This window comes from Bombina bombina, chromosome 2, assembly GCF_027579735.1.
Source record: "Bombina bombina isolate aBomBom1 chromosome 2, aBomBom1.pri, whole genome shotgun sequence".
In the NCBI taxonomy this organism is placed as follows: Eukaryota; Metazoa; Chordata; class Amphibia; order Anura; family Bombinatoridae; genus Bombina; species Bombina bombina.
In genome coordinates, this window is record NC_069500.1 from 1,367,906,621 (window position 1) to 1,367,931,813 (window position 25,193).

The following is a 25,193-nucleotide window of genomic DNA, read 5'->3' on the forward strand; positions in this document are numbered from 1 at the left end:
TTTCCTGACTGACTCCAAATACCGGCGGTAGCCCAAAACTAGCGTTAGGAGCCTCTAACGCTGGTTTTGACGGCTACCGCCCAACTCTAAATCTAGGCCTAATTTAACCCAATATTAGTGATTCAGAACGCATTGTAATATACTATGATTTAATTTACCACCTGTTCAATGTCCTGGGCTAATTTCAGGAATTGTTAAGAGAAATAAATATATTTTAATACAGGGATACTTCACATTGATCACTACCAATATAAACAGTAGTCCTGGTCATTTAGTTGGTGCATTAATCCTGATAGAGATATATTTGTTCTAAATAATTACCACTCTGGGTTTATACCGCAACAATTGCAAGTTGTAAAAATTATTACTGTCACAATATAATCAAATAGGAACGTCAGAGGAAATATTCATGCATGATGTATGATATTTAGACTATCCAAAAATACCAAATGTCAAACCAAGTACATGGTATATCACAAATATGCCATAATCATATACATTAACATAAGTATTGTATCATACTAACTACCCATGCATGGTCTCTCATGTTAAACCACCCTGTAATCAACAATAGTGCCTGAACTAATTATTGTACTTGACCCTTTTGACATTTTCTGAAGACTTTGATCTTCTTTTGTTCTCTCATTAACCGGTACACAGCACCAACGTTTGCATCACGTAACATTAGGAGGAACACATGTACGTTAATTTTCTCCAAGTTATTCTTTAAATAACTATTACTACTAATTATATTCCCTATAACATCTCAGTAGTGCCATTGGGCCCCTTTTTCTCTTATCATATCTGGTGTAACAGTAGTGTACATTTAAAAAAAACAACACTTTTTTGACTGTGAAATAATAGCAGTCAGTTTCCTTCACACGTGTGCGTTTCAGTGCCTGCCAGGGTACAGTGTCACACCAGTGCAACTCATATCTGGTGTAACAGTAGTGTACATTTAAAAAAAACAACACTTTTTTGACTGTGAAATAATAGCAGTCAGTTTCCTTCACACGTATGCGTTTCAGTGCCTGGCAGGGCACAGTGTAACACCTGTGCAACTCATATCTGGTGTAACAGTAGTGTACATTTTAAAAAAATCAACACTTTTCTGACTGTGAAATAATAGCAGTCAGTTTCCTTCTCACGTGTGCGTTTCAGTGCCTGCCAGGGTACAGTTTCACACCAGTGCAACTCATATCTGGTGTAACAGTAGTGTACATTTAAAAAAACAACACTTTTTTGACTGTGAAATAATAGCAGTCAGTTTCCTTCACACGTATGTGTTTCAGTGCCTGCCAGGGCACAGTGTCACACCTGTGCAACTCATATCTGGTGTAACAGTAGTGTACATTTAAAAAAAAACAACACTTTTCTGACTGTGAAATAATAGCAGTCAGTTTCCTTCTCACGTGTGCGTTTCAGTGCCTGCCAGGGTACAGTGTCACACCAGTGCAACTCATATCTGGTGTAACAGTAGTGTACATTTAAAAAAAAACAACACTTTTTTGACTGTGAAATAATAGCAGTCAGTTTCCTTTACACGTATGCGTTTCAGTGCCTGGCAGGGCACAGTGTCACACCTGTGCAACTCATATCTGGTGTAACAGTAGTGTACATTTAAAAAAAAAAAAAACACTTTTTTGACTGTGAAATAATAGCAGTCAGTTTCCTTCACACGTGTGCGTTTCAGGGCCTGCCAGGGCACAGTGTCACACCAGTGCAACTCATATCTGGTATAACAGTAGTGTACATTTAAAAAAAAAAATTTTTTGACTGTAATAGATTGAATAGCAGTTAGTTGTCTGCAAGCGTGTGTGTCAGGCCTACAGCGTCTACTCTGCCAACTTCTGCCAGTGCACAGTGCCACTCATATCTGTTGTCACAGTAGCTTGCACGCATAGTACCACTAATGGAACATAAAAATGACAGGCAGAGGCAGGCAACCCCGCAGGGGCCATCGTGGTTGTGGTGCTGTGATTCCCTTTGGCCCTAGAATAATGCCCAGTGTTCAGAGGCCACGTACCCTGAACTCGAAAAGTTCTGAGGACATAGTTGACTGGCTAACACAGGACACCCAATCTTCTACAGCTTCCGCTCGGAACCTTGACGCACCATCCTCCTCCAGCTTAGCTTCGGGCACATCTCAATTTACCACTCGCCCGCCTGCCACCACCACCAACACTAGCACCACAGCCGCTTCACTTGATCTGTCAGAGGAGTTATTTACACATCAGTTGGAAGAAATGAGTGATGTGTAACCATTATTGCCAGAGGATGTAGATAACAGGGATATGTCTCAGTCAGGCAGCATTACACACATGGACGTACAGTGTGATGATGATGATGTTGTACCCGCTGCTGCTTCCTTTGCTGAGTTGTCAGATACAAGTGAAGTGGTTGATGATGACGATGAGTCCGTGGATGTCACGTGGGTGCCCGCTAGAAGAGAAGAAGAAGAGGGGGAAAGTTCAGATGGGGAGACAGAGAGGAGGAGGAGACGAATTGGAAGCAGGGGGAGGTTGTTGCAAGGAGCTAGTGGCACAGTCAGACAGCATGCATCGGCACCCGGGGTCAGCCAGGCAACACGCCAATCAACGCATGCTGTTGCCACCACCAGAATGCCGTCATTGCAGTGTGGCATTTTTTTTGTGTGTCTGCCTCTGACAACAGTGATGCCATTTGCAACCTGTGCTAAAAGAAAATGAGTCGTGGGAAGTCCAACACCCAACTAGGTACAACTGCTTTGTGAAGGCACATGATCGCACATCACAAACGCCTATGGGATCAACACATGAGTACAAGCAGCACACAAACTCAAAGCCACCATCCTCCTCCTGGTCCAGCATCTTCAGCCACGTCAACCACTGCTGTCCTCCTTGCCCCCTCTCAACCATCCGCCACTCTGTCTCTCGCCTTGAGCAGTTCCTGCTCATCTGCCCACAGTCAGGTGTCTGTCAAGGACATGTTTGAGCGTAAGAAGCCAATGTCACAAAGTCACCCCCTTGCCCAGCATCTGACAGCTGGCTTGTCTGAACTCTTAGCCCGCCAGCTTTTACCATACAGGCTGGTAGAGTCTGAGGCGTTCCAAAAATTTGTAGCTATTGGGACACCACAGTGGAAGGTACCTGGCCGAAATTTCTTTGCACAAAAGGCAATCCCCAACCTGTGCTCGATTGTGCAAAAGGAAGTAATGGCATGTCTGGCACAGAGTGTTGGGGCAAGGGTCCATCTGACCACTGATACCTGGTCTGCAAAGTATGTCAGGGCAGGTATATCACCTACACTGCACATTGGGTAAACCTGCTGATGGCTGCCAAGCATGGAATGCGTGGCTCTGCAGAGGAGTTGGTGACACTGCCACGACTTGCAGGCAGGCCTGTTGCCACCTCCTCTACTCTTCCTACTCCATCCTCTTCCATAACCTCCTCAGCTGAGTCCTCTTCTGCTTCTGTGTCTTGCTCCACATCAACGGCACCCCCCCAGCTCCCAGGTACTATTCCACATCCCGGATACGGCATTGTCACGCCGTCTTGGGGTTGACTTGCCTGAAAGCAGAGAGTCACACCGGACCAGCACTCCTGTCCACCCTGAACGCACAGGTGGATCAGTGGCTGACTCCGCACCAACTGGAGATCAGCAAGTGGTTTGTGACAACGGAATAAATTTGTTGGTGGCATTGAAATTGGGCAAGTTGACACATGTGCCGTGCATGACACATGTGTGTAGTCTGATCGTACAATGCTTTGTGCATAAGTGCCCAGGCTTACAGGACGTCCTGAAGCAGGCCAGGAAGGTGTGTGGCCATTTCAGGCGTTCCTACACGGCCATGGCACAATTTTCAGATATCCAGTGGCGAAACAACATGCCAGTGAGGCACTTGATTTGCAACAGCCCGACACATTGGAATTCAACACTCCTAATGTTCGACCGCCTGATCCAACAAGAAAAAGCCGTTAACGACTATTTGTATGACCGGGGTGCTAGGACAGCCTCTGCGGAGCTGGGAATTTTTTTGCCACGTTACTGGATGCTCATGAGCAATGCCTGTAGGCTCATGCGTCCTTTTGAGAAGGTGACAAACCTAGTCAGTTGCACCGAAGGCACCATCAGCGACATCATACAATTTGTTTTCTTCCTGGAGCGTGCCCTGTGAAGAGTGCTGGATCAGGCCATAGATGAGCGTGAAGAGGAAGAGGAAGAGTTGTGGTCAACATCACCACCAGAACCAGCCTTATCATCATCGCTTGCTGGACCTGTGGCAACGCTGGAAGAGGATTGTGAGGAAGAGGAGTCAGATGAGGAATGTGGCTTTGAGGAGGAGGAGGAAGACCAATCACAACAGGCATCCCAGGGTGCTCATTGTCACCTATCTGGTACCCGTGGTGTTGTATGTGGCTGGGAGAAAGAACATACCTTCAGTGAGATCACTTACGACGAGGAACGGGACATGAGTAGCTCGGCATCCAACCTTGTGCAAATGGGGTCTTTCATGCTGCCGTGCCTGTTGAGGGACCCTCATATAAAAAGGCTGAAGGAGAATGGCCTGTACTGGGTGTCCACGCTACTAGACCCCCGGTATAAGCAGAAAGTGCCTGAAATGTTACCAAATTACCGCAAGACGGAAAGGATGCAGCAGTTCCAAAATAAATTAAAAAGTATGCTTTACACATCATATAAGGGTGATGTCACAGCACAACGGGAATCTAACAGGGGAAGAGGTGAAAGTAATCCTCCTCCTCCCACGACCATGCCGGCAAGGACAGGACTCTTTACAGACGTGTTGTTGATGGAGGACATGCAGAGCTTTTTAAGTCCTACGGGGTCCACCCTCAGAGAACGACTCGACCGACAGGTAGCAGACTACCTCGCCTTAACTGCAGATATCGACACTCTGAGGAGCGATGAACTCCTTGACTACTGGTTGTGCAGGCTTGACCTGTGGCCTGAGCTATCCCAATTTGCGATAGAACTTCTGGCCTGCCCCGCTTCAAGTGTCCTGTCAGAAAGGACCTTCAGTGCAGCAGGAGGTATTGTCACTGAGAAGAGAAGTCGCCTAGGTCAAAAAAGTCTAGATTACCTCACCTTTATTAAGATGAATGAGGGATGGATCCCAAAGGGACTGACAGTGGGCGACACATTCAACTAAAAAAGGCCTGATGAGATGAGCTGCCTTGGGCTCAAAATGGTCCACACCCTGCTGTATTTTATTTCTAAATGCTGGATGACTTGCGTGACTTATCCGCCACCAACTAGGGTTCAAGCCTCAATGTTTTAGGGCACTTTCTGCCTGGGAAACAACCATCAATTTTTCTGGCCGCTGCTACAGCAGCGGCTGCAACAATACCTAATTTTTCAGGCATGTGTACATGCCTAATTTTTCTGGACTCTGGTGCTGCACTGTGGCTTCAAAAACCAAACCAAAAAAAAAAGACACATAACAGGGATTAAACTGATAGGAATAGTACTACTTAACACACCACTTCTATCTGGTGGCACATTAGATTGCAGTGCCCCAAATTTGAAGTAGGAGGCCCGACCAAGCATCTTTTTCCATCTCCCGGTTCCTAAAATCGATGCCATATAGGGGACGTAACAGGGATTAAACTGATAAGAATAGTACTACTTAACACACCACTCCAATCTGGTGGCAAATTAGATTGCACGCGCAGTGCCCCAAATTTGAAGTAGGAGGTCCGACCAAGCATCTTTTTCCATCTCCCGGATCCTAAAATCGATGCCATATACACGTCCCCTGATAGGGGACGTAACAGGGATTAAACTGATAAGAATAGTACTACTTAACACACCAATCCTATCTGGTGGCACATTAGATTGCACGCGCAGTGCCCCAAATTTGAAGTAGGAGGTCCGACCAAGCATCTTTTTCCATCTCCCGGTTCCTAAAATCGATGCCATATACATGTCCCCTGATAGGGGACGTAACAGGGATTAAACTGATAAGAATAGTACTACTTAAAGGACCAGTCAACACAGTAGATTTGCATAATCAACAAAAGCAAGATAACAAGACAATGCAATTGCACTTAGTCTGAACTTCAAATGAGTAGTAGATTTCTTTTCTGACAATTTTAAAAGTTATGTCTTTTTCCACTCCCCCTGTACCATGTGACAGCCATCAGCCAATCACAAATGCATACACGTACCATGTGACAGCTATCAGCCATTCACAAATGCATACACACTTATTCTTGCACATGCTCAGTAGGAGCTGGTGACTCAAAACGTTTAAATATAAAAAGACTGTGCACATTTAGTTAATGGAAGTAAATTGGAAAGTTGTTTAAAATGGCATGCTCTATCTGAATAATGACAATTTGATTTTAATTGAGTGTCCCTTTAACACACCACTCCTATCTGGTGGCACATTAGATTGCACGCACAGTGTCCCAAATTTGAAGTAGGAGTACCGACCAAGCATCTTTTTCCATCTCCCGGTTCCTAAAATCGATGCCATATACACGTCCCCTGATAGGGGACGTAACAGGGATAAAACTGATAAGAATAGTACTACTTAACACACCACTCCTATCTGGTGGCACATTAGATTGCATGCACAGTGCCCCAAATGTGAAGTAGGAGGTCCGAACAAGCATCTTTTTCCATCTCCCGGTTCCTAAAATCGATGCCATATACACGTCCCCTGATAGGGGACGTAACAGGGATTAAACTGATAAGAGTAGAACTACTTAACACACCACTCCTATCTGGTGGCACATTAGATTGCATGCGCAGTGCCCAAAATTTGAAGTAGGAGGACTGTTACAGAAGCATTAGTTATTTTGTTGTGAAGAGCTTATTTCCCAGCAGCAATGCCTGAACCAGCCAAGCCAGCGCCTAAGAAGGGCTCCAAGAAAACCGTAACAAGTATCATTTCATAAAGAGTTAACTTTTTTTTCAGCTTTTAGAAACTATTGTCTAATCACCTCTGGAGCCAGACTGCTAATTGATAAGATGAACTGGTAAACTTGTTATCTTAAGTACTGTAATCCTATTGTGGCCTGTCAAAGGACATTGCTCTCTATCTAACTGTGTGATGGGGGATTTTGTGCTTCCCCCCCCCCCCCTGGGAGTGCCCTGTGTGCATGTAACCTTAATAAAAAGCAGGCTGGGCATCCCAGTCCTGAGTTCTTGTTTGACCCTCAATTGCAGCGTTGACTCGTTTTTGTGGGCAGAAGGGTATCCTAGCTGTACTGCAGCTAAGGGAGATTATTCTATATTTGCGAGACTCATATAGAATACTATGGAAAGCAGCTTCTCCCCTCTTTAGCAATAGGGATCCAGGCTACTAAGCGGTCCATCTCTCAGCGAGACTAAGGGTAACCGTAACATTTGGCGGCAGCGGCGGGATTTTCCTGGATTTCCTAGGAGAGGTACAGAACGGATGGAGAGCGCTTACGAAAAATTGAAGCGTACAACCCTAAAGGATTTACTTGAAAGCAGAGGGGGGTACGCCAGCAACCGGCCGAGGAGAGAGCTGATCGCAGAATTGACCGAACTGGATCAGAGCTTCACAATGGCGGAAACACCGACCACGATTAGTGACGAAAAAACCAGGATTGTTCGGGAAAGGCTCTCATTATACGGGCCGAACCCCTCCATGGAATTGGTACAGCAGTTGATGGCGGAGGCGGACGAGGATATACGAGAGACTCGAGCCCACGAACTCAACCTAGCGAACGCACACCGCAATGCTGAAGCCCCGCAGGTAATCATCCCTGTCGAAAATGCTGGGAGGCCCAAGATACCCTATGCGGCATTTCGACCCTTCCTAGAGAGCGAGACAGGGATTGATGAATATTTGGCGGACTTCGAAAGGCAATGTGCCCTGCACCAGATTCCCAACAGAGAGTGGCCCACGATATTGTCTGGGAAACTATCCGGGCGAGCCCTGGAAGCCTTTCGTACTCTGGGTGCTGAGGAAGTGACACAGTATGAGCTAGTTAAGGAGACACTGTTGCGACGGTACGCTGTAACTCCGGACACGTATCGCCGACAGTTTCGGGGCACGAAAAAGAAGCCTAACGATACCCATATGGAATGGGCGCACCGAATGCGGAGAGCGGCAAATCACTGGCTGAGCGGAAGTAAAGCGGTGACTGGTGAGGAAATTTTACAATTGTTTCTCTTAGAACATTTTTATAATGGCATGGAACAGCAAGGGAAGGAATGGCTGCGAGACAGGCGGCCTTCTACCTTAGAAGAAGCAGCCAAATTGGCCGATGAACATTATGACTCCCGTCTTCACGAACCCATGAACTACCGAGCTCCAGCACGGGTCGAACCCAGAGAGGTTTACCGTGCACCCCCTCGTGCTGAATTCCGAGCCCTGGTGCCCACAGGGCCCGTCCGACACTCAGGACCACACAATAACAGCTCTGAGCGTCCCAGACCGACTTGCCACCGATGCAAGCAACCAGGGCATTTCATGGCTAGCTGCCCCCTTAATACGCACCAGACACCCAGGAATTACAATTACCCCTCTGGGTCCTATCGTCCGGCCCGGGCCCTCTGTGTTAACCAAGAGGCCCCTATGGAGGGATATGTGGGGCCGCTTCACGAGGTGGACCCTGTATATGCTGCCTCAGATAACCGCCAGCACCATCGGCAGAAGGTATGGCTCGAGGGGCGATCTACAGAGGGATTGAGAGACACAGGGGCTACTATCACGCTGGTACAGAGTCATTTGGTGCCAGAGCACAAGCGATCCGGACAGACTGTGGCCGTTAGAGTGGCGGGGGGGGATGTGTACAAAATTCCAACAGCTCAAGTGCATCTTGATTGGGGAGCGGGAAAGGGGGCTGTGAACGTGGGCATAATGGATAATTTACCTGCCGAAGTACTACTGGGCAACGATTTGGGCCCCATGACTTCTGCCTATGCTCCAGTATGCAACAACGAGGCGGACCCAGTGACTACACGGGCCCAAGCCCGGATGGAGCGAGAGCTCTCACCAGTGCGGGAGACACAGGTAAGACCTACCCCGACCTTGCCTGACATGTTAGGCCCCATACCCTGGGACACCCCAGATGCTTTCGAGACAGAGTCTAAGACTGACCCGACTTTACAAAAGTACCGGGAACGAGCAGAGACCGGAGGGGGCGGGGCAGATAACGAAACATTCTTATGGGAAAAAGGGAAAATATACCGCTGGACAGAGAAAAGGGGACAGCGTAGGCGACAGCTGGTAGTGCCCCACAAATACCGTCAAGAAATCCTCAAGATAGGCCACGACATCCCCTTAGCAGGCCACCTAGCCGTAACCTGTACCCTACACCGCATTACTCACACGTTCTTTTGGCCAGGGGTGCACGCTGACGTTAGAACTTACTGTAACACCTGCGATGTGTGTCAACGAGTAGGAAGGCGAGGCGATCACCCTAAAGCCCATCTAGTAAATATGCCCATTGTAGAGGAACCCTTCAGCCGGGTTGCTATTGACCTAGTGGGACCACTGGCTACCCCTAGTCCCTCCGGTAAGCGCTACATTCTTACCGTAGTGGACTACGCTACCAGGTACCCAGAGGCTGTCGCCCTATCCAACATACAAGCGGATACGGTAGCGAATGCACTAGTACAGGTGTTCTCCCGGGTAGGATTTCCAAAAGAAATCCTATCCGACCGAGGCACCCAATTTACGGCTGAATTGACCCAACAACTCTGGCAGGTTTGCAAAATTAAGTCCCTCCTGAGCTCCCCATACCACCCCCAGACGAACGGGCTGTGTGAGAGGTTCAATGGGACCCTCAAGCAAATGCTCAAGATGTTCACTCAGGAATACCGAGACTGGGAACGCTTCCTGCCGCACCTCCTATTTGCTTATCGGGAGGTGCCCCAGGAAACGACAGGGTTCTCTCCCTTCGAGTTGCTCTACGGAAGAAAGGTACGGGGACCCCTAAACCTGATCCGGGAGCACTGGGAGGGAGAGATGGAGGCTGACGGTGTCCCCCATTGTGCCATACGTGCTGGAACTCAGGGACCGAATGGAGCAATTAGCCAAATCCGTGCGGGCTAATCTCCAGTTGGCCCAGAGAAGACAGAAAGTATGGTACGATCGGGGGGCCCGAAAGAGAATCTTCACCATAGGACAAAAGGTGTTAGTACTTAAGCCGGTGAAGACAGACAAATTGCAGGCGTCCTGGCAGGGTCCCTACCAGATCGTAGAGAAAAGGGGAGACACCACTTATGTGATAGCTAGCTGCCATGACAACAATCTTAGAAAGACATTCCATGTAAACATGCTCAAGGAATATTTTGAGCGACCAGAGAACGTGACGGCCGTATGTTGTTCCCCTCAGGAAGACTCCGACAGTCTACCCATTCCAGACCTATTAGAAAAGAGTCTCCCCACAGGTATAGTGGCTCAGGTTCAGATAGGAGACCGACTTAGCCCCACTGAAAGGGAGCAGCTCAGCCAACTCCTCCAGTCCAAACACCTCACCTTCTCCCCGAAGCCAGGGTACACTACTTTAACCACCCACCAGGTAGATACTCCGGGACAAGCTCCCTTGCGCCAGGCTCCGTACCGAATCCCCGAAGCAGTTAGGACAGGAATGAAGAAGAAGATCGATGAGATGCTCCAGCTCAGGGTAATTGAGCCCTCCGATAGTCCCTGGGCCTCCCCAGTTGTCTTGGTGCCCAAGAAAGATGGGACCACCCGGTTCTGCGTAGACTATCGGAGGCTCAATGAAAAAACCGTGACGGACGCTTACCCTATGCCCAGGGTAGACGAGCTACTCGATCGTATAGCCAGGGGAAATTACCTGACCACTATTGACCTCTGCAAAGGTTACTGGCAGATTCCCCTGGCCCCGGAGGCTATCCCCAAGTCGGCATTCGTCACCCCATTCGGCTTATATCAGTTTAGGGTAATGCCGTTTGGGATGAAGAATGCCCCAGCTACATTCCAGCGCTTGGTGGATAGGCTCCTGGATGGCTTCCAGAGTTTTGCTTGCGCCTACCTGGACGACATAGCGATCCACAGTGAGTCCTGGGAGGACCACTTAGCTCATGTAGGAATGGTTCTGGATCAGATCCGGGCTGCTGGCCTGACTCTGAAGCCAGAAAAATGCCACTTTGGGATGGCCGAGGTACAGTACCTGGGTCACCGGGTGGGGTGTGGAAAGCAGCGACCAGAGCCGGCCAAGATAGAAGCTGTCGCCAATTGGCCCACCCCCATCACTAAGACTCAGGTCCTAGCCTTCCTGGGCACGGCAGGGTACTATAGACGGTTCGTACCAGACTACAGCACACTTGCCAAACCCCTGACTGACTTGACCAAGAAGAACTTACCTCGACAGGTCCTGTGGTCTCCCCACTGTGAAACGGCTTTCCAGGCTCTCATTAAATAAAATGCTCTAATTAACGCTCCTGTCTTGGCGGCCCCAGCCCTTAACAAACGTTTTATCGTCCATACAGATGCTTCCATGTTCGGGCTGGGAGCCGTCCTCAGCCAAGTAGGCGAAGATGGAGGGGAGCATCCAGTTGCCTACATCAGCCGGAAGCTCCTGCCCCGCGAAGTCAGCTATGCAGCGGTCGAAAAGGAGTGTTTGGCTTTGGTGTGGGCATTAAAGAAATTGACTCCCTATTTATATGGTCAGGAGTTCACCCTGGTCACCGACCATAACCCGTTGGTGTGGCTGAACCGGGTCTCTGGAGATAACGGCAGGCTATTACGTTGGAGCTTATCGTTGCAACCCTTCAATTCCACCATTACTTACAGACCTGGGAAACAGAATGGCAACGCCGACGGGTTGTCCAGACAAACCGACCTCAGCCCCGCATAACCAGCGGTCTGGACAGCCTTAGTCTGCCCCGAAAAGGGGTCAGACCGTGTCTGCCAGAGTGTTCCACAGAAAGGGAGCACTGTTACAGAAGCATTAGTTATTTTGTTGTGAAGAGCTTATTTCCCAGCAGCAATGCCTGAACCAGCCAAGCCAGAGCCTAAGAAGGGCTCCAAGAAAACCGTAACAAGTATCATTTCATAAAGAGTTAACTTTTTTTTTTGCTTTTAGAAACTATTGTCTAATCACCTCTGGAGCCAGACTGCTAATTGATAAGATGAACTTGTAAACTTGTTATCTTAAGTACTGTAATCCTATTGTGGCCTGTCAAAGGACATTGCTCTCTATCTAACTGTGTGATGGGGGATTTTGTGCTTCCCCCCCCCCCCCCTGGGAGTGCCCTGTGTGCATGTAACCTTAATAAAAAGCAGGCTGGGCATCCCAGTCCTGAGTTCTTGTTTGACCCTCAATCGCAGCGTTGACTCGTTTTTGTGGGCAGAAGGGTATCCTAGCTGTACTGCAGCTAAGGGAGATTATTCTATATTTGCGAGACTCATATAGAATACTATGGAAAGCAGCTTCTCCCCTCTTTAGCAATAGGGATCCAGGCTACTAAGCGGTCCATCTCTCAGCGAGACTAAGGGTAACCGTAACAAGGACCGACCAAGCATCTTTTTCCATCTCCCGGTTCCTAAAATCGATGCCATATACACGTCCCCTCATAGGGGACATAACAGGGATTAAACTGATCAGAATAGTACTACTTAACACACCACTCCTATCTGGTGGCACATTAGATTGCACGCGCAGTGCCCCAAATTTGAAGTAGGAGGACCGACCAAGCATCTTTTTCCATCTCCCGGTTCCTAAAATCGATGCCATATACACGTCCCCTGATAGGGGACATAACAGGGATTAAACTGATAGGAATAGTACTACTTAACACACCACTCCTATCTAATGGCACATTAGATTGCACGCGCAGTGCACCAAATTTGAAGTAGGAGGACCGACCAAGCATCTTTTTCCATCTCCCGGTTCCTAAAATCAATGCCATATACACGTCCCCTGATAGGGGACGTAACAGGGATTAAACTGATAGGAATAGTACTACTTAACACACCTTATAATAACGCAGAGAGAGGCAACACAGAGAGAGGAGTCTGAAGAAGAGGAGTCATAAGAGGAAGGTGGCTTTGAGGAGGTGGCAGACCAAACACAGCAGGAGTCCCAGGGGGCTTGTTGTCACCTTTCGGGGACCCTTGGTGTTGTACGTGGCTGGGTGGAGGAAGAGACCTTCAATGACATCAGTGAGGACAAGGAACGGGACATGGCTAGCTTGGTATCCCACCTTGTGCAAATGGGGAGTTTGCGGTTGTGCAAATGGACTGTTTGCGGTTGTTTGCGGTGTGTTAAATGGGGAGTTTGGTCTGTCACTGTGAAGCGGGCGTAACCCTTACACTACCTGATCGATACAACATCATACCTGATGTTTTAAAGCATGTTATTCCACACAATTTAGGAATGTTAGGTGATTTATGCCCTTTATGGATTAAAACCAGACTCTGCATCAACTATGTAATTTTCCATGGGAGTTTTGCCATGGATCCCCCTCCGGCATGCCACAGTCCAGGTGTTAGTCCCCTTGAAACAACTTTTCCATCACTATTGTGGCCAGAAAGAGTCCCTGTGGGTTTTAAAATTCGCCTGCCTATTGAAGTCTATTATGTTCGCGAACATTTGCGGACGTTCGCGTTCGCCGTTCGCGAACTGAAAATTTTATGTTCGCGACATCACTATTTAGCAGTGATAAGGATAGATTCAGTCTGCTTGTTTTTTTGTTTTTTTTAAAGATAGATAATTCCTTTAATACCCATTCCCCAGCTTTGGATAACCAACTTTGTTATAGTAATATACTTTAAAACCTCTAAGTTTGTCAGTTTCTAAGCCTCAGCAGGCCAGCCCTTATCTCAGTGCACTGAGATAGGGGCAGTCAGCAGAGGCTTACATACAGGTAATCATAGAGGTAAAAAGTATATTAATATAAAAATGTTGGTTATGGTTATGCAAAACTGGGGAATGAGTAATAAAGGCATGATGTGCCTTTTCAAACAATAATAATGTTCAAGTAAACTTTCCCTTTAAATTACCTTTAAATACAGTAGAATAGTATAATTAAGAAATGCATAATAACAATGCAACGCAATAGCATTTAGTCTTAATACTAAATGAGCAGTAGATATTTTGTTGTGATAAATTCAAAAATGTACTTCAATTTGCTGGTCCCCTGTATCATGTGATAGCCATTAGCCAATCACAAACGCATATACACTGTGAACTCTTGCACATGCTCAGTAGAAACTGGTGTCTCAGAAAGCATGCATATAAAAAAGACTGTGCACAATTTCATAATGAAAATGTTCATTCTATTTAAATCATAAACGTTTCATTTTTTACATTAGTGTTCCTTTAACACATGTGAAAGGGTTATTTTATATGTTAGTTTTGGGTGAATTCCTAGATTCTATCCAGATAACAGGTGCTTAACACCAAAAAGATTTTTGGTAACTTTTCTAGTGAAAATACATTTGTGCCTGTGAACTTTAATGCACGTATACATTTTGCATTGTGATAACTCGACTAACGCGCTGATCAGTTTCCCCAAAAAAGCAAAAGAAAAATAAATTTCTTAAGGAAATAGGCAATAGTTTGTAATCTACCTCAGTGTATTTTCTATGGTTTTTTTTATTGTTTATTTTTTGTCCATTTTTGAATGCTTAAATTCATGAGTTGGTAGTAACATTTAACTATAACAGAGAAGATGAAGTTTGTTAGTCAGGTCAAAGAAGGATAAGCAACCATAAAGTGCTTTCTGGTTGTGCATTTCACATTTGGAAAGCAATGTATGCTTCTTTTTCATCACTTTGTAAAAACATTTTAATGCTTGTAACTTGGATAAGCCTCTTAAAATGTACAGACTCACAATCTGCATAACAGCAATTTATTGTTACAGAAAAAGAATCACGAAGTGAGTAATGGAGAATTACCTACACATTTGCTTCTGCGATTAATTGCTCCCCTGCGATGAAAGTCTGTGCAATCTTATCTTGGTAAGTACTAATATTATAAGCTCTGTTCAGAGTTGCTGCACTTTAGGAAAGGCTGATAAATACATTAAAGGGACAGTCAAGTCCAAAAAAAACTTTCATGTTTCAAATAGGGCATGTAATTTTAAACAACTTTCCAATTTACTTTTATCAACAATTGTGCTTTGTTCTCTTGGTATTCTAGTTCAAAGCAAACCTAGGAAGGCTCATATGATAATTTCTAAGCCCTTGAAGGCCACCTCTATTTTATTTACTTTTCACAGCAGGGGAGAGCAAGCTCATTTAGGCCATATAGATAGAATTGCGATCACGCCCGTGGCTAGTGGCAGACACTGCACTAATTGGCTAAAATGCAACTATATGCAAAATAACTAAAAGTCATGTGATTGGGGCCAGTCAGAAGATGCTTAGATACAAGTTAGTCACAGAAGTAAAAAGTGTATTAATATAACAGTGTTGGTTTTGCAAAACTGGGGAATGGGTAATAAAGGGATTATCTATCTTTTTAAACAACAAAAATTCTGGTGTTGACTGTCCCTTTAAAGTAAATGGATTGGATAGAGATTGAAATGTTAAAGAACTTCTAATTTACTTCTAATATAAAAATTGTCTTAGTTCTCTTGGGATCTTTTGTTAAAGAGTAATCCTAGGTGAGCTCCACTTGTCTTTAGATATCTGGCTGCAGTGTTTGCAATAATATTTATAGTAATGTTATACATATTTGCAAAACACTGCTGCCATAGGGTGTATTTAATAAGCAGTGGATACTGCTTTATCCGCTTGTAGTTTCCGGATCGCCAGAAATGGCAGTTAAGAAGCTCCTTAACTTGTCCACCACCTTTTAGGTGGACTGCAATCATTCCAATCAGATACAATCGGGATAATTGACATCACCTGAACATCTCTATGTAAAAAAGAAAAGTTCCTCAGTAGCCACCTCCCATTGTAAAGGATTTCTAAGCAGCATTTTAGTGTGTCTGTCCTGGGACATCTGAAGGGACTAGCATCGTGCACTCTCATATTATTTCACCAATCAGGTAAAGGAAGCTTACTATGAAATCTTATGAGAGTTAAGTCAAATCTCATGAGATGACAGTAAGAGTTCATGACCTCAGCACTGCTGATGCTGATTGGCTGCTGTTCATTTCTTCATTTTTTTAAATTTTTTTACCTGCAGCTGGGAGCAGCTGAGTATAACTTTATACACAGAACTTACTCTGCTGAGCTGAGGAGATTGTGATGTAAAATATCTTCCTTTTTTACATAGAGATGCTCAGGTGATATTTTCCTGTCAGTTTTTTACAGTTATACTGCATCAGTTTCAAGTGATTTAGCATATGAGTATTATGTCCCTTTAAATGCCAACAGCGTATGCTGTTGGCATTTAACAATGCACTAGCATTGTTCACTATAGCGAATCATGTCTGCCCGACATTTGGTAAATTGACCCCATAGACTGCTGTAGACACATTCACACTCTTGAGCTCATATTATCTAGCTTTATTTTTCAACAAAGTATACCAAAAGAACAAAAGCAAATTATTATTCACATAAGATCCTAGGTTGATTGATTTCAACAGAATTCCCACTCTTCTATGAGACTAATGATTATTAAATACACTAAAAGGCAGCCTTGCCTTTTTCAACTATATTTTATGAGAGAATATTGTATTATATAAAATACAACAGTTGCTTGCAAGAAAAAAACAACAACCAGTGATGTAACTGGACCTCACTGGTCCCCAGAGCAAAGTATGTGGTAGGGCCCCACAACTTATTTTATATTTTTATAGTTATACTGTACCACCATAAAAGCTTAATTATTAATCAGCATTATTAACAATTACCATACTCCACAAAATCTTTATTTAGGGCTTGATGGGCAGGTGCTCTAAAAGGCTGGTCCCTGCCTCAGCTGAGACCCCTGAGTCCAATTGTGGGCCAGGTTATGAGTGCAGAGCAAACAATTATGTACGAACAGAAAGGGGTTTATTGATTGTGTGCGTTGGGTTTTTAACTGGCATTACAAGTTAAAAGTAAACGAGATTGCTTGAGCACAATTGAAGTTATCACACGTTGGGTTAGTGTGACCTCAGAGTTCTGGCTAACTGTTTTGGAAAACAAAAAAAGTGTCACAAACCACATCAAAAATACATTACAAACTACAGTTACATTCATAATAAAACAATCTAATAAGAATATAAAAAAATGCACAAAAAAGTTATGAGCTCAAAGATATGAGGCCTCAGGTGTTAAAGAAAAATGCAGGCAAAGGGCTTTAACATTAAGATACACACATATACATCTCTAAAGATGTTTATATATATATATATATATATATATATATATATATATATATATATATATATATATATATATATATATATATATATATATATATATGTGTGTGTGTGTGTAAAGATGTTTATGTATATATATATATATATATATATATATATATATGTGTGTGTAAAGATGTTTATGTATATATATATATATATATTTATATGTGTGTGTACAAATGTATTTATATGTATACATATAAACACATAAGTACATATGTACACACAAATAGACATAGGGGTCTATTTATGAAGCAGTGAATACTGCTTCCGACCCTCTCCGCTTCAGTTCCGACTGAAGTGGAAGTTTAGAAGCAGCGGTCCTAAGATCGATGCTCCTTAACTCGTCCGCCCGATCTAATACGATCTGGTTGATTGACACCCCTTGCTAGCGGCTGATTGGCTGTGAATCTGCAGGGGACGGTATTACACCAGCAGTTAACCAGACCTACATAAATAGATCCCATACATATATATATGTATAAATATATATTTGTGAAAAAAAAAAAAAAATATATATATATATATATATATATATATATCTATCTATATATAGATATATATAGATATATAGATATACAGTGGGGCAAAAAAGTATTTAGTCAGCCATCAATTGTGCAAGTTCTCCCACTTAAGAAGATGAGAGAGGCCTGTAATTTTCATCATAGATATACCTCAACTATGAGAGACAAAATGTGGAAACAAATCCAGACAATCACATTGTCTGATTTGGAAAAAATGTATTTGCAAATTATGGTGGAAAATAAGTATTTGGTCAATATCAAAAGTTCATCTCAATACTTTGTTATATATCCTTTGTTGGCAATGACAGAGGTCAAACGTTTTCTGTAAGTCTTCACAAGGTTGTCACACACTGTTGCTGGTATGTTTGCCCATTCCTGCATGCAAAACTCCTCTAGAGCAGTGATGTTTTGGGGCTGTCGCTGGGAAACAAGGAATTTCAACTCCCTCCAAAGGTTTTCTATGGGGTTGAGATCTGGAGACTGGCTAGGCCACTCCAGGACCTTGAAATGCTTCTTACGAAGCCACTCTTTCATTGCCCGGGCGGTGTATTTGGGATCATTGTTATGCTGAAAGACCCATCAACGTTTCATCTTCAATGCCCTTGCTGGAGGTTTGGAAGGAAGGAGGTATGCACTCAAAATCTCACGATACATGGCCCCATTCATTCTTTCATGTACATGGATCAGTCGTTCTGTTCCCTTTGCAGAGAAACAGCCCCAAAGCATGATGTTGCCACCCCCATGCTTCACAGTAGGTATGGTGTTCTTTGGTTGCAACTCAGCATTCTCTCTCCTCCAAACACGACAAGTTGTGTTTCTACCAAACAGTTCTACTTTGGTTTCATCTGACTATATGACATTCTCTCCAATTCTGGATCATCCAAATGCTCTCTAGCATACTTCAGACGGGCCCGGACATGTACTGGCTTAAGCAGGTGGAGATGTCTGGCACTGCAGGATCTGAGTCCCTGGCGGCGTAGTGTGTTACTCATGGTAGCCTTTGTTACATTGTTCCCAGCTCTCTTCTGGTCATTCACTAAGTCCCCCCGTGTGGTTCTGGGATGTTTGTTCACCATTCTTGTGATCATTTTGACCCCACGGGGTGAGATCTTGCGTGGAGCCGCAGATCGAGGGAGATTATCAGTGGTCTTGTATGTCTTCCATTTTCTAATTATTGCTCCCACAGTTGATTTCTTCACACCAAGCAGCTTGCCTATTGCAGATTCAGTCTTCCCAGCCTGGTGCAGGTCTACAATTTTGTTTCTGGTGTCCTTTGACAGCTCTTTCGTCTTCACCATAGTGGAGTTTGGAGTGTGACTGAGGTTGTGGACAGCTGTCTTTTATACTGATAACAAGTTCAAACAGGTGCCATTAATACAGGTAATGAGTAGAGGACAGAGGAGCCTCTTAAAGAAGGAGATACAAGTCTGTGAGTGCCAGAAATCTTGCTTGTTTGTAGGTGACCAAATACTTATTTTCCACCATAATATGCAAATAAATTCTTTCCAAATCAGACAATGTGATTGTCTGGATTTGTTTCCACATATTGGGGGGTAGTTATCAAGCCGTCAACCTCAAATACGCTGGAATTCTGCAGCGTATTTGTGGCGAGGCTGATTCGCCTTAGTTATCAAAGGCTCGAGACCGGCAAAAGTAGAATTTAGTGACGTAAGCTTCGATCCGCCGGACTCAGTCCGACACAGATCGATTCTTACGTCACTCCAGATGTTCCGCACACAAGTGCGGCACAATCTCACTACTTTTGCTAGTTATCAAATGACTAGCAGGTACGCTCGGCACTTTTACGGCCCAGCGTACCTGGTTTTCAAACCGCCACCCCTGGAGGCGGCGGATCCCATAGGAATCAATGGGAGTTTGACCATAGCGAAAATACAAGTTCGCTGCTGACAGACATCCCATTGATTTCTATGGGAGCTGTCTGCACCTAACACCCTAACATGTACCCCGAGTCTAAACACCACTAATCTGCCCCCCCTACACCGCCGCAACTAAATAAAGTTATTACCCCCTAAACCGCCGCTCCCGGAGCCCACCGCAAGCTACTCTATACATATTAACCCCTAAACCGCCGCTCCCGGAGCCCACCGCAACTATAATAAACGTATTAACCCCTAAACCGCCGCTCCCTGAACCCGCGGCAACCTATATTAAATGTATTAACCCCTATCCTGCCCCCCCTACACCGTTGCCACCTATAATAAATTTATTAACCCCTAATCTGCCCCCCCTACACTGTCGCCACCTATAATACATTTATTAACCCCTATCCTGCCCCCCACTACGCCGCCGCCACTGTAATAAAATTATTAACCCCTAAACCTAAGTCTAACACTAACCCTAACACCCCCCTAACTTAAATATTAATTAAATAAATCTAAATAATATTTTTATTAATAACTAAATTAATCCTATTTAAAACTAAATACTTACCTTTAAAATAAACCCTAATATAGCTACAATATAAATAATAATTATATTGTAGCTATCTTAGGATTTATTTTTATTTTACAGGCACCTTTCAATTTATTTTAACTAGGTACAATAGCTATTAAATAGTTATTAACTATTTAATAGTTACCTAGCTAAAATAAACTGAAATTTACCTGTAAAATAAATCCTAACCTAATTTATAATTACACCTAACACTACACTATACTTTAATAAATTATTCCTATTTAAAACTAAATACTTACCTGTAAAATAAACCCTAATATAGCTACAATATAAATAATAATTATATTCTAGCTATCTTAGGACTTATATTTATTTTACAGGTAACTTTGTATTTATTTTAGCTAGTTAGAATAGTTATTAAATAGGTATTAACTATTTAATAACTACCTAGCTAAAAGAAATACAAAATTACTTGTAAAATAAATCCTAACCTAAGTTACAATTAAACCTAATACTAAACTATCATTAAATTAATTAAATAAACTACCTACAATTAACTACAATTAAATACAATTACATAAACTAACTAAAGTACAAAAAATAAACAAATAAGTTACAAACATTTTAAAAATATTACAACAATTTTAAGATACTTACACCTAATCTAAGCCCCCTAATAAAATAACAAACCCCCCCAAAATAAAAAAATGCCCTACCCTATTCTAAATTAAATAAAGTTCAAAGCTCTTTTACCTTACCAGCCCTTAAAAGGGCCATTTGTGGGGGCATGCCCCAAAAAGTTCAGCTCTTTTGCCTGTAAAAGAAAAATACAACCCCCCCAACATTAAAACCCACCACCCACATACCCCTAATCTAACCCAAACCCCCCTTACAAAAAGCTAACACTAATCCCCTGAAGATCATCCTACCTTGAGTCGTCTTCACTCAGCCGAGCAGCGATGGAACCGAAGTGGACATCCGGAGCGGAAGAAGTTAATCCTCCAAGTGGCGCTGAAGAAATCTTCCATCCGATGAAGTCATCATCCAGTCGGCGCTGAAGAAGTCTTCGATCCGGGCGATGTCATCTTCCAAGAGGCGCTGAAGAGGTCTTCTATCCGGGCGATGTCATCTTCCAAGCCGGGTCTTGAATCTTCCTCCCGCCGACGTGGAACCTCCTTCTTCACGGACGGACTACGACGAATGAAGGCTCCTTTAAGGGACGTCATCCAAGATGGCGTCCCCTCAATTCCGATTGGCTGATAGGATTCTATCAGCCAATCAGAATTAAGGTAGGAAAAATCTGATTGGCTGATGGGAACAGCCAATAGAATGCGAGCTCAATCTGATTGGCTGATTCCATCAGCCAATCAGATTTTTCCTATCTTAATTCCGATTCGCTGATAGAATCCTATCAGCCAATCGGAATTGAGGGGACGCCATCTTGGATGACGTCCCATAAAGGAGCCTTCATTCATCGTAGTCCGTCGGTGAAGAAGGAGGTTCCGCGTCGGCGGGAGGAAGATTCAAGACCCGGCTTGTAAGACCTCTTCAGCGCCTCTTGGAAGATGACATCGCCCGGATCGAAGACTTCTTCAGCGCCGCCTGGATGATGACTTCATCGAATGGAAGATTTCTTCAGCGCCGCTTGGAGGATTAACTTCTTCCGCTCCGGATGTCCACTTCGGTTCCATCGCTGCTCGGCTGAGTGAAGACGACTCAAGGTAGGATGATCTTCAGGGGATTAGTGTTAGGTTTTTGTAAGGGGGGTTTGGGTTAGATTAGGGGTATGTGGGTGGTGGGTTTTAATGTTGGGGGGGTTGTATTTTTCTTTTACAGACAAATGAGCTGAACTTTTTGGGGCATGCCCCCACAAATGGCCCTTTTAAGGGCTGGTAAGGTAAAAGAGCTTTGAACTTTATTTAATTTAGAATAGGGTAGGGCATTTTTTATTTTGGGGGGGTTTGTTATTTTATTAGGGGGCTTAGATTAGGTGTAAGTAGCTTAAAATTGTTGTAATATTTTTAACATGTTTGTAACTTATTTTTTTAATTTTTGTAACAGCTTTTTTTATTTTTTGTACTTTAGTTAGTTTATGTAATTGTATTTAATTGTAGTTATTTGTAGGTAGTTTATTTAATTAATTTAATGATAGTGTAGTATTAGGTTTAATTGTAACTTAGGTTAGGATTTATTTTACAGGTAATTTTGTATTTCTTTTAGCTAGGTAGTTATTAAATAGTTAATAACTATTTAATAACTATTCTAACTAGCTAAAATAAATACAAAGTTACCTGTAAAATAAATATAAATCCTAAGATAGCTAGAATATAATTATTATTTATATTGTAGCTATATTAGGGTTTATTTTACAGGTAAGTATTTAGTTTTAAATAGGAATAATTTATTAAAGTATTGTGTAGTGTTAGGTGTAATTATAACTTAGGTTAGGATTTATTTTACAGGTAAATTTCAGTTTATTTTAGCTAGGTAAGCTATTAAATAGTTAATAACTATTTAATAACTATTGTACCTAGTTAAAATAAATTGAAAGGGGGGAGTGGCTAAGATGCGGCCATGATTAGTCGCATCTCATGAAGCTCCTGGGACTTCTCGAGCAATTCACATATTATCTTTTGGATATAGATCTCATATTGCCCTATATTTTAGGATCTTACTACTACTTATCCAATAGAACTTAGATTCACCGAGATCTCCACTCTAGCTTACCCAGGAGCCGATTTAGCCAACCAAGATCTTAGGCTGCTACCAACTACAGGAGCTCCCAACAACCCTCATTGCTTACTCATGCTACGCAGTTTTTATACTGCGCTCAAAGACTCTGCTTTACTAATAGATCTTGCTTGAAGGTTGGGTCTCTCATAGAGCTAAGTATTTGTGGAACAACTGATCGCATTGGGAGACGGCCTAGCCATACCTACGCTACTACCTTCTCAACCCCCCCCCCCCCCCGGTAACCGGGGTGAACCAGGCTTATCAAATTATCCACTTTAGACAGCAGGATGGAGGACTTTCATTCTATGGCATTAACTTTACTACGGGACCTAGGACATAAGATGGACACAGAGTTCGCTGCTATCAGAGCTACCATTATAGGGGCGATCACAGAAGATGGTGACCAGCTATTACTCTCACCTGGGTATGTCCCCGCTATGAAGATTCACCCTGCAACAGACTGGGCCTTACAAGTTAGAACAGTAGCGCCGGAGGAGATCCTTGGACCAGTCGAGGCTGACAACCCAGGGGAGAGCTCAGACATACACTATCTACCCATGCCACATGCTCCGTTAACAACCTTACATCAACCTGAGCAATCATGCATAGCTCCGTTGTTCGCCCTGGAGCTGCCCATAACTAAGGAGCGTATCTTCTGCCCCCAGCTACTTACCTTAACTACAGATGAAGACCAGGACTTTATCCTTTTTCCCTTGGTGCCCCGTTTTGGGGATGCGGCCGGCCCCTTGATGGGATACCGGGGACTCTCTCAGAAATTAGTAGCAATGAAGCGTATCTATGAACGGTCCACAGTCTTCACAGCTGCCCCTTCAAGACGTTACACCGCAAGAGACGCATGTGCCCGTATCTTGGTCTCAGACAGACACTGTCTTGCAGAAGGGGACTTATCCCAAAGTAGCTCGGGCCAGAGCAGAGCCGGCATAGGCTAACTGAACGTTTTCTACTGTAGTGCATTTTTGGGCTGCACTTATGCGTGAACTGAATACGGACTCTATTTAAACGTATTCCTTCCCTTTTACAACCTAGTTAACAGTTGAATACTCTGTGTTTTTTATTTTTATTTTTATGCAACTTTAATATTGCACTTGTTTCTCTGGTATTATGTCTTCCCTGACGTCCTGGGCTAGATTTAGCAGATCACAAATTTATAGTGGGCATATAAATTGTTCCCTAACACTTGGCTCAGGCATAACATCCCTTACTCACAGCTACCCAGTAGAAATAACCCATACCATCTGCCTTGATATATGACATCTGAGGGATCTGATTTAGACTAGCGCAAACTTACCTAAATTGAATTAACTGGGGATATTTAAAGTCCCCAATGATGAAAGAGATGGATTGCGCACACTTACTTTGTGTCTCTGAATTAGCCCTAGCTGCCCGTACTTAGAATTGAATCCCTTCTGGCTCAAGTATTGTTTAACCCCTTAATGACAACTGACGTACCAGGTACGTCATGCATTAACTTACAGTTAATGACAATAGACGTACCTGGTACGTCAGTTGTCTAAGAGAGTGCTGGAAGCGATCGCAATCGCTTCCAGCAGCTCTCAGGGTATTGCAGTGATGCCTCCATATGGAGGCATCCTGCAATACCTTTTTAGAAGACTCCGATGCAGAGAGAGCCACTCTGTGGCCCTCTCTGCACCGGTAGCGATGGTGCCGGTTCGTTGGTGGGTGGTAGCATATCAGGGAGGCGGGTGGGCGGCCCATCGCTACCCGGCATCCGGTTCCTGTAAGTGCTATGTGCACGCCGGGTGCCGGGAGTGTGCGGGGGCGCGCGTGCGCGCGTGCGGGGGGGCACGGGGGCGCGCGCGCGCGATTAGCTGGCCACTGACACCAATGAGAAAGTAGAGGGGGGAAAAATGTATTAAAAATTAATAAATATATAAGGATCTGGGAGGGGGAGGGGGTTGGGGTATTGTGGGGGGCTGCTACATTAACAATTAAAAATTGCAAAAAATTGCAAAAAAAACACTTGATTTTGGGGCAAATTGGGTACTGGCAGACAGCTGCCAGTACCCAAGATGGCGGCAATTAGGTAGGGGAGAGGGTTAGAGAGCTGGGGGGGGGATCATGGAGGTTGGCTAAGGCAGGGGTCCATCACAGCTAAAACATTTTATTTTTTTTTATTAAAAAAAAGAAAAACTCCTTTTATTTAGTACTGGCAGACTTTCTGCCAGCACTTAAGATGGCGGGGACAATTGTGGGGTGGGGGAGGGAAGAGAACTGTTTGGGAGGGAT